The sequence below is a fragment of the Dipodomys spectabilis genome, unplaced genomic scaffold, assembly GCF_019054845.1.
Source record: "Dipodomys spectabilis isolate Male_0828 unplaced genomic scaffold, ASM1905484v1 ptg000140l, whole genome shotgun sequence".
NCBI lineage: Eukaryota > Metazoa > Chordata > Mammalia > Rodentia > Heteromyidae > Dipodomys > Dipodomys spectabilis.
The window spans coordinates 39370801-39381499 of NW_024870817.1; positions in this window are offsets into that span (position 1 = coordinate 39370801).

Below are 10699 nucleotides of genomic sequence, written 5' to 3' on the forward strand. Positions count from 1 at the left end.
TTGGAGGGCAGGAACAGCCAGAGTGTTTCTCTTTCTTCTCAGAGTCACTTCCTGTCCACAATGGTGTGTCCATTGGGTTTCAGTTTCCACCAGACAGCCCAGAATGGTTCTTGTTCCCACTAGCTGACCATAGCCCCTGGACTGTAATGATGTCATCTTTTCCTTCTATCTCTCCAGACTAGAGGTGGAAGTGCCTTCCTGCTGCTATTGAGCTGCTGCTATTGCTATCTGCTCTCTAGCATGCTTTCACGTCACCTATTGGTTTTTTGGCTACTCCTTCCTCCATGTCATTAAATTTCCTCTGATCTAAATACTCAGAAGAGTTCCCCCACCCCCTTGTTGAACAGTGCATCAAAATGAACACCAAAAAAGAGTGCGTATTTAGTGACATCAGCCTAGGCTTTGCTGTAGCTAAGTGTACAGACTCACACAGGTTTTGCTAGAGAATACAAAGGGATTTATTGCCAGAATACATATATAATAAAAAGTGGAAAGCATTTGGAACTAGAGACACCCTACTCACCATCTATTTGGCTCCCCCTTCTTTCACAGCCTGTATTGCTTTTCTTTTTCTTTTTTTAAATCTCTTTCAAATTCCCTAAGCAAGGAGGACCATTTCTTTCTTTCTTTTTCATCTCTTTTCTTTTCCTTTCTTCCTTCCAGTCCTGGGGCTTATACTCAGGGCCTCAGCACTGTCCCTGAGCCTCTCTGTGCTCAAGGCTAGTGTTCTACCACTTGAGCGAGTGTGCCATTCTGGCCTTTCTGTTTATTTGGTACTGAGGAATGGATCCCAGGGCTTCATGCATGCTAGGCAAGCATTCTACCCCTAAGCCACATTCTCAGCCAAGAAGGATCATTTCGTTGGTTATCTATACACTGTTTGGTTTAATTATCTATGGCCACCAGAGCAATGAAATTCATTTCTCCTCCAAGCTTATGGTATTGATATATATATATGAATATATGTATACTCATATATGTATATGTACACGTATATATGCATATATACGTGTACATATATATATTCTTTTCCTGAGAAAAGTTATTTCAATCTCTTTCCTTTCCTTCTTCTTTGTGTTTGAACTCTGGGTGTCAAACTTGCTAGGTAGTTGCTTTACCTTTTTTGTTTTAGTAATGATTCCAATAGGGTCTTGCTTTAAATCTTCCTACTTATGGCTTCTGTTGTAGCTGGGACCACACTACTTATGGGTTCTGTTGTAGCTGGGACCACAAACATGTGCCATTATGTTAGTTTAGACAGGAGTGGTTGAATCTCACACCACAATCCTCCTGATCTGTGCTTCTCAAATTAGTCAGATTTACAGGCATGATCCACCTAGTCCAACTTATTTTTAGTTTTCTGAGAAACCTTCATACTGTAAAAGGGTTCCCCTCTCAGATCCTCGATAGCATTTTAACAATCATCTTTTTTGCTTTCATAGAAAAAGGGGCAAGAGAATTCTTTAGGGTTTTTTTTTCCTTCCTTCCTTCCGTTTTCTTTCTCTTTCCTTTTTTTCTTCTTTCCTTCTTGAATCTCTTCTATTTATTTGTTTGTTTACAGGAACTCACTTTGTAGCCCAGGCTAGCCACAAGCACCCAAACCTCTTGCTCCTAGTTTCCGTTAACTCACTCTCTGCTACTTTACTTGCTTCTGTAACTCACTCTTCATTTAGTAATTTCTGATTCCTGTTTCTCCCACCCTGACATGGTCAAATCAGGGTTTTGTTTTTGTTATTGTTTGTCGGTCATGGGGCTTGAACTCTAGGCCTGAGCACTGTCCCTCAGCTCTTTAGCTCAAGGCTAGCACTCTACCATTAAAGCCACAGCACCACTTCCGGTTTTTTGGGTGTTTTATTGGAGATAAGAGTCTCAGGAACTTTCCTGACTGGGCTGGCTTTGAACCGAGATCCTCAGATCTCAGCCTCCTGAGTAGCTAGGATTACAGACATGAGCCACTGGCACCCGGCTCAAATCAGGTTTTGAGTTCTGATTCTGCCTATTATTTTGCTTTGTGACCTTGAATCAGCAAGCTGATTAATGGCTTCACCTAAGAGTTCTGGCACAAAGTCAGTATTTTTTTTTGGGGGGGGGGGGGGTCCGGTTGTGGGATCTGAACTCTAGGCCTGGGCGCTGTCCCTCAGCTCTTCAGCTCAAGGCTAGCGCTCTACCACTTGAGCCACAGCACCACTTCCGGCTTTTTTCTTTTTTCTTATGTGGTGCTGAGGAATCAAACCCAGGGCCTCTTGCATGCAAGGCAAGCACTCTACCACTGAGCCACCTTCCCAGCCCCGACAAAGTCAGTATTTCATTTATTGTTTTTCCTTCTTTAAGTAACTCACAACTTTTGTAGGCTTCATGTTTTTCAGCTATCTAGATCAGTAAATGTTAACACATCTTATGAAATCAATGCTATACACTGATCTAATCATTGTTTCTTAAGTCTTTACTATGGATGAGGCATTGTTTTAATGTTATGTTCTGTCAGCCTCTTAAAATTGACTAAAAATAATTCTTGCTTTCACTGAATTTCTACCCTATATACCCTGGAAAAGACCAGTGTTTACTCTAGCATGGCTATATGTAGTACAACATAAGGCATATCAAGCACTGTAAGGAAAAAGCAATTTGATATGAATGGTAAGCTGCTTTAAGAAAACTCAACTATACAAGATTTTTTTTTATGTCCTGGGTCATTATTGGAACTTGAGCTCAGAGCCTCACATTCTTGCTTGACTTTCTTGCTCATGGCTTGGGCTCTACCACTTGACCAGGCCTCCAGCCTGGATTTTTTGCTCATTATTTTAGAGATGGGAATCTTGTGGGCTTTTTTGCTTGTGCTGGCTGTGAACTCTAAACCTCCATATCTTAGAGTCTTGACTAGCCAGGATTACAGCTGAGAGCCTCTACTATCTGGCTCCAAGATTTTTAAAGAAGAAAGGCATATTTGAAACCTTAAAGGTTATAGACAACTTATAGGCAAATAAGGTACATATTTCTGGTAATAGATTGTTAAATAAGTTGTGAGCAGCTTAGAGAAAGGAAGTGGTGATCACCAGAGCCAAGTGTGAATTTACTAGGAACAAGTCATGTCAAAGTAACCAATTTCTTTGGTAGATTAAGGAACTGGGGTTGAGTGGGTATGGGGAACATAATGGATATTTGCTAAAAGAATTTTGTTTTTTTAAAAAATATGTAGTGTGTAGCTAAACAACTCCATCTACATTTTAAATTTGATTATTGTAATAAACCTATCAAAACATATTGTCTGTGTGAGGTCCTGGGATCAATATCAAGCTTGAACTCAGGAACTCAGACACAGATATACACAGACACACAGAGATACAGATACACACACCAAAACAAAACAAAACTCAAGCCTTCTAAGTTGACCCTGAAGGTTGCCAGTCACTGGGCTCCAACTCTGTTCCTAGGCAGGATTTTATTAACACTGAAAGGAAGTTCTTCACCTTTTCAACTGGCTCCAATGAGAACAGAAGATGGTTTTCCCTTTCTATTCCTTAACAAAGCCATAAAGATTTCAGAAAGGATAAGAGTGTAAAGGCTGAGGGTACAGCTCAATAAAGCACTGAACTAGCATGCCTGAAGAACTAGAGTCACCCCAGCAGAGCAAAAATAAACACATAAAAATAAATGAGGGGGGAGGAGGGGTGGGGAGAATTGCGTGGGGGAGTGGGGGGGGGAGGATGGGAAGGAAAGGGAAGGGGAAACAAAGGAGGAGGCTACAATGCTTGATGGGAAATGTACTCATTATCTTGCCCATGTAATTGTAACTCCTCAGTACAGTATTTTCACAATAAAAAAATAAAATTAAAAACCTAATTGACAAGGTCTACTCACCTGTAGCCTATAGCCCACTGCAGACATTATTTAAATAACCACTTTTAAGTACATCATCACCTATTTCCAATGATTCTTGTTTGTCTAAACACATTTTTTTTTTAGCTGTAAAATGTTGAGACCTGCCTTTCATAATCTTGTTTTTCATTAATCTCTAATGTGAGTTCTCAGCTTTATGGCCTTCCCCACTCAGGCATCATAAAAAGTCTTTTCTTTGTCTCTTCTATGCCAGTCACAGGTCCATTCTCAGTCAATACCACTCAATTTGTTTTATTCAGGCTTTGACATTTCAAAGGCCAGAATTTTATTTTAGAAAAGATTTTGTTGAGCATGATATGACATGCAGTTTCTCAAGAAGTCATTCAAAGCCTTGTTCCTGCTAATGATTCTTAGTACTCTTGAATCCAATGCTGGTGGTTTTCATAGTCAACATTATAAAGACCAGTGACATTGCTTTCTTGATCTTTTCTTCATGACTACAATAGGCTTGTTGTAAGTCCAAACATCATGTCCATGTTCAAAAGAGGCAGAAATGGAAGGGAAGCCTGTGTTTTCCTTGTGCTTGCAATACATTTCCAATAACTCTACCACATAACTGCTCATGAAGTTGAAATGACAATCTATATATTAGGAGGAAAAAATAACAATACAAATGATTACTATTAAGAACATAAAAAGAATGCCTACAACTTAATAAGCTGAATGACTAAATAGAAAAATGGTAGCTTGGCATTGGTGGCTCATGCCTGCAGTCCTAGCTACTCAGGAAATTGAGATATTAGGATCATGGTTTGAAGGCAGCCCAGGCAGGAAACTCTAAGATTTTTGTCTTAAATTAACCAGCAAAAAGCCATAAGTTGAGATGTGGCTCAATATTTTGGTAGAGTGCTAGCCTTGAGAAAAAAAAGCACAGGGACATTGCCCAGGCTCAGGACTGGTGGCAATGATAACTAAAGAAGAAAGAAGGAAGAAGAGGAAGATGAAAGAAGAAGAAAGAATGAAAGTAAGAAGAAAGAAAATAATAAAGAGTAAGCATCTTTAGTGAATAAACTGAGGTAAAGAAAATAAATCCAATGACATTAGTAATTAAAATGCAAATTAAGATTACAACCACCTATGTTCATTCAATTAGTAAGAAGTAAGAATTCCCAAAATATTGTCTTGATGAGAGTTCCACTCCACTAGTAGGGTGGAGTGGAATGGTATAACTACTTAGGAACATAATCTGGGATAGCTTGAGAAGTTGAATGTAAGCATACCCAATGATACAGCAGTGCTACAGTCAATAATTCTATATACAACACATGCTTACAAATGATTATTATTGTTTACAAATCATTATTACTGTTATTATTTGAACTCAGGGCCTGAATACTGAACCTTTTTTTTTCCTCACTCAAGTCTGGTGCTCTATCACTTGAACCACAGTTCCACTTATGGCTTTTTAGTGGTTAATTGGAGATAAAGTCTCATGGGTTTTGCCGCCTGGTATGCTTTGTACTGGGATCCTAAGATCTCAGCCTCTTGAATTGCTAGGATTACAGGTGTGAGTCACCAAAGCCCAAGAATCACATTAGTTATTTTTTTAAATAGAAATAACCCAGATTATCTTGCTAGAGAAATAAATTCCTATCATTTATTATATTAACATGATATATTCATATTAATGTAACAGCCCTACAACTGCAGCAAACCACACTGAATTTAAGATATATGAAGCCAGTTAAAATGATGCATAGTTATAATCCCACCACTTGGGAGATGAAGGTAGAAGGATCTCCAATTCCAGGCCAGCCTGGACTACACAGTAAGTTCAAAACTAGCCTGGGCCATATAGTGACATCCTATCTCAAACTAATTTAGACAGAATAACAAAAAGTAAAGAAATATAATTGAGTGAAAAAACCCTCACAGGTTGAAGATATATGTATTTGCTATAATATTTTTAAAAGCTAACGAACAAGTGAACTAAACAATATATACACAGTTTTAGAGATACATTAATATGTGGTTAAGCCATAGGGGGGGCGGGGAAACAAAGCAAGGAAAAGAAAAACAAAATTCAGGATAGTAATTACCTCTCCTGAATCAGGTAATAAGAGAGGAAGAGAACACAGGTGGGTTCAATGATACTGTAATGATCTAGGTTTTCTTGAGTAGTTGATTCATTGTTGCTTATTTTATTATTATGCTTCCTAACTTATATATTATATATTTATCTACTAAATATTAAATTATAAAAATTTAGTAAGTTTAAAAAGGAACAGTTTTGATCATAAATGTAAATTTTCTCTTAGGGTACGTGTATTGGGGAAACCAGTCATTATTTACATTTTTAACTATTCTAGTTTTACAATAGTAAAAACTATATGTGCTTCAGCCTATTTAGGGAGAAAGAACTTGCACAAATGGAAACACAAATATCCTCAGAGAATTGATTCTTAGCAGAATCACTTTATGAAATGCATTAGTGGAGACAGGAAACAATGCTGAAATGGAGAAAGGGAGACTTACTAATAATTTATTCAAGAGCTTGGCAAGTAGAGCGGTAAGGCAGAATGGAGACTATGGAGGCCTTTAAAGAGAAAGCAGAAATGGAGGGAATGGATAGTAGACTCCTTTCACCAAGGTACTAAGAACAAATTAGTTTCTCTGTTTTTTGTCATTTTTTTTTTTCTTGGTGGTTCTTGGGCGGGTTTGGAGTTTATTTGCTGAAGTTCTTTGGTGCTAGTTTACAAGGCAAAACCAACCAAACAACACAATTGGAATAATAATTATAATTTTTTTAAAAACACGGTCAACAACTTTCAGTCATTTCTTTATATGTTGTATTTTGACAAATCATTTCTTAAACAAATACAAAATAATCTAAAAGGAGAAAAAGCTATACATGGACTTTTTACACCGCTGATAAATAGACAGTACTGATCCAGGAGCGTCTCTGTCCAGGAATTCTTAGGAGACCCTGGCGAAGCACGGGCCTGCTGGGACTCTGGCTCCAGCTGTACTGCTGGCCCTTGGGCCCACACGGCCTGCTTCTGTGCTCAGTTCTCCAGCGGGGAGTTCTCCATCTCTGTCCCCTTCACAAGCCCCCCAAAATGCCTGAAGCCTCTCCAAATGGGATCTGTGGGAGGAAACCCGCCCCACCACAGAGCTATTTCCAGAGATGCTCATCTACCTCACGAGGTCAGAGGAGCCAAAGCCAGGCCACATAGCCCTGTGGAGACCCATGGCTCCTCTGCCTGACTGAAGGCAGCGCCTGCCACCCCGGCCTGGGCATGCCACCTGCTCTACCTGGCCCCACCTGCCTCACCAGGCGGAGTGGTGCAGCTGCCCTGAGAGTCCTGGAGAGAAGGTGGAAGAATGCCGAGCTCTGTAGCTCCCTTCGCACCACTGGGCCTGAGCTGGGCGGGCAGAGCTGCTGCTCATCCATTCCTGAGTTTCTCTGTTCTTTAGGTAGCTGGGCTCCTTAAAGCCTTTGAATTTGTTTGATGCTGGCATTACTGAGAGGAAAACTCTAAGCCCAAGGATGCTCTTGGTGAAGCATTTAAGGGAGGCTCTGAGGTCTCAGGCTCTTTCCAGGAACAGGCCTATTCTGGCCTCATGAAGTGTTAATGGTTTCCTACTCATCAATGTTTCATTTTTTAGTATTTTCAATGCAACTTCAAAATTATTTATGCTAATGATTGCCCCAAATCCAATAATGACAATAAACCAAAATACCCACTCCAAGCAAATCCTCTACTCCAAATATTTCATAGTCTTTTACATTCCTCAAATGAGAGCTGATTACTTGCTTATAATCTGCACACAGCACAGATCCCATAACGGGAAATGGCTTGAAGCATCCTAATGGACTTGGGTTTCTTAATCTATTTTTAAAGCTATTATCAGTAACTCTTCCCAAGGATGAGGTGGAGGGCTGTTTAATATATCAATGGTTTATTTTCTTCTCACCTGAGAATATGTCAGTTGGTGTGGCAGAGTTGTAGAAAGAACAATGCAAGTGTCACCACCCTATGGCATCTTTCCAGAGCTCCCAGTCTTTGCTCTGTGTGCCTACTATACACCAACACATATTCTGCTACAATGCTGCATTCATTTTTATGCTAGGCTTCTGAACTGGGCTGAAGGCTCCTTGAAGACCTTTTGCCTGTTTTTGCCTCTGCACAGCTGTGTCCTGGGTGTGGAATATGTTACAGGCACAATAAATGGGAAATTCTAATACACTGTTGGTGGGAGTGTAAATGAGTACAACCATTATCAAAATATAATGGATGGTCCTCCAAATGCTAGAAAGAGTACTACCATACAATCTAGCAATCTAAGTACTGGGTCTGTATCTAAAGGAAATACAATGAATAAATCCAATAGACACTTGTATTCCTATGTTTCCTGCAGCACTAGTTACAGTGGCTAAGACATGAAGACAATCCAGTTATCCATCAGCAGATAAGTCGATGGAGGAAAGGTATATATACAATACAGATTCTATTCAGCCATAAAAGAACACTATCCAGCCATAAAAGACAACATGGATGAACCCACTGAATATTATCCTGAGTGAAATAAGGCAGGCACAGAAAGACAAAGACTTTGTGATCTCATTTCTACATGGAATCTAATGGAGCTGATCTCATAGAAGTCAAGTAGAATGGTAGTTACCAGAAGCTTGGGTGGTTGCAGGGAAGAGAGACAGGGAAGTATGGATTAAATATATGATTATAATTAAATAGGAGGGGGGAAAAGCCCAGAAGAAGAAAATTTATAGAGATAAAATAGATGAGCTATTGCCAAAGGTCTTGTGTACAGTAAAATTGGGAATGAAAATTAAGGAATGGTTAAGGACTTTCTTGGGTGATGAAAATGTACTAAAATTGTAAGGAAGTTTACACAAGTTGTTGCATATATTAAAAACTATTGAGGTGTTTAAATGGGTGTGTGAATTACGCCTTTTTGTATGTTTGCTGATCTTGGGGCTTGAACTTAAGGCCTGAGCACTGTCCTTTAACTTTTTCCCTCAAGGCTGGTCCTCTCCCACTTGAGCCATAATTCTACTTCCATCTTTTTGGTGGTTAATTGGAAATAACAGTCTCATGGACTTTCTTGCCTGGATTCTCAGATCTCAGCCTCCCAAGTAGCTAGGATTACAGACTTGAGGCACTGGCTCTCAGACAAACTGTCTTTTAATGAAGCTGTTAAAAGAGCTGGGAATATGGCTTTAGTGGTAGACTGCTTGCCTACCATGCTTAAAGCCCTGGGTTCAATTCCTCATTACTACATAAACAGAAAAAGCCAGAAGTGGTGCTGTGGCTCAAGTGGTAGAGTGCTAGCCTTGAGCAAAAAGTAGCTCAGAGACAGTGCTCAGGCCCTGAGTCCAAGCCCCAAGACTGGCAAAAATAAATAAACAAAGCTGTTAGAAATAAGCACAGAATTAGTGATTAAGTATCAAATGAAATCAAGATTTTCCCTTTTTTGGACATAGGATCTTATTATGTAACTGAGGTTGGATTGGAACGTGGGATCTACCTGCTTCAGGCTCTGAGTGCTAGAATTTGATAAGATTTTTGAATATTTTTAAAAAGCACTTCAAAAATAAATGTTTATTTCAAAAACTATTTAAATAAAACAAGACCAGACTATACCTGAAATACAGTAGGTACTCAGTAACTTTTTCGTATGAGTATCACAATATAACTCTGGAAGTAAAGAAAACCACAGAATAAACAGTAGCCATTCTTTTTCTTTCTCTCATCCATAGGGGAACTCTACCACCTAAGCCACACCTTAACCCCCCCCCCCCCCCCCAGAACAGTGGTCTCTCTTTAGGTGCAGTTGCTTCAAGTGTTGAGAAGCTGTTCAAACAAAAGGTGAAATCCTCAAATCACTGTCCATGCTTCAAATACTTACTGATGCTAAAAAAATTAATTGGAGAGATTGTCTCACCAAGTTTTATGTTATCTTTCCACTGGTTTTAGGGAAGCCTTGCAGAAAAAGTCTGAAAAGTTGTAGGTACATTTTGTGATTTTTGTTTTGCATCTTTCTATAAGAAGGTGAGCTATGAGTAAAGGGGAAAAGACATCACGTGTTGACATCTGCAGAAGTTTAACTCTTTTTTTTTAAATCTTTTTTTGGGGGGAGCCTGAACTCTGGGCCTGGGCGCTGTCCCTCAGCTCTTCAGCTCAAGGCTAGCACTCTACCACTTGAGCCACAGCACCACTTCCGGCTTTTTTTTTCCTTATGTGGTGCTGAGGAATCGAACCCAGGGCCTCGAGCATGCAAGGCAGGTGCTATACCACTGAGCCACCTTCCCAGCCCCAGGTTTAACTCTTTTTAAAAGTAACTTTCATATTATCTTTTCTGGGCTTCACCACTTCCCCTTGAGCAGGAATGATCAACATCCTCTTTTTACAGATTAGGAAACTGAAATGACTAAATCTTATCTAAATCTGATCTACTCTTCAGGGAACAGGGCAAGGAGATGCTATTATCAAAGAAAAATTGTTCTGACATAATGAAGTCTATTTTTTCCTACCTTTTTTCTTTGTGTGGTACTGGGAAGCGAATATGGGGGGGGGTCTTCAGCAAGCTAGGAATAGCTTTTAACAATGAGACACAATCTTCCATCTCTCAGAATGGCTCATTATACAAAGCTACCACAAGCAGTTATGAGTAGGAGTCATGAATTGAAATAGGGGAAAGAAACTAAGCTCAACTCACAAAACAGTAAATACATCTGGGGATTTGTAGCCAAGGGAAAAACGAATGAAAGGAGTCAATAGATGGAAAATTACCAAGAGGAAATTACCGGGAGGGTAGGGGGATTCTGGCTAAAGGCTGG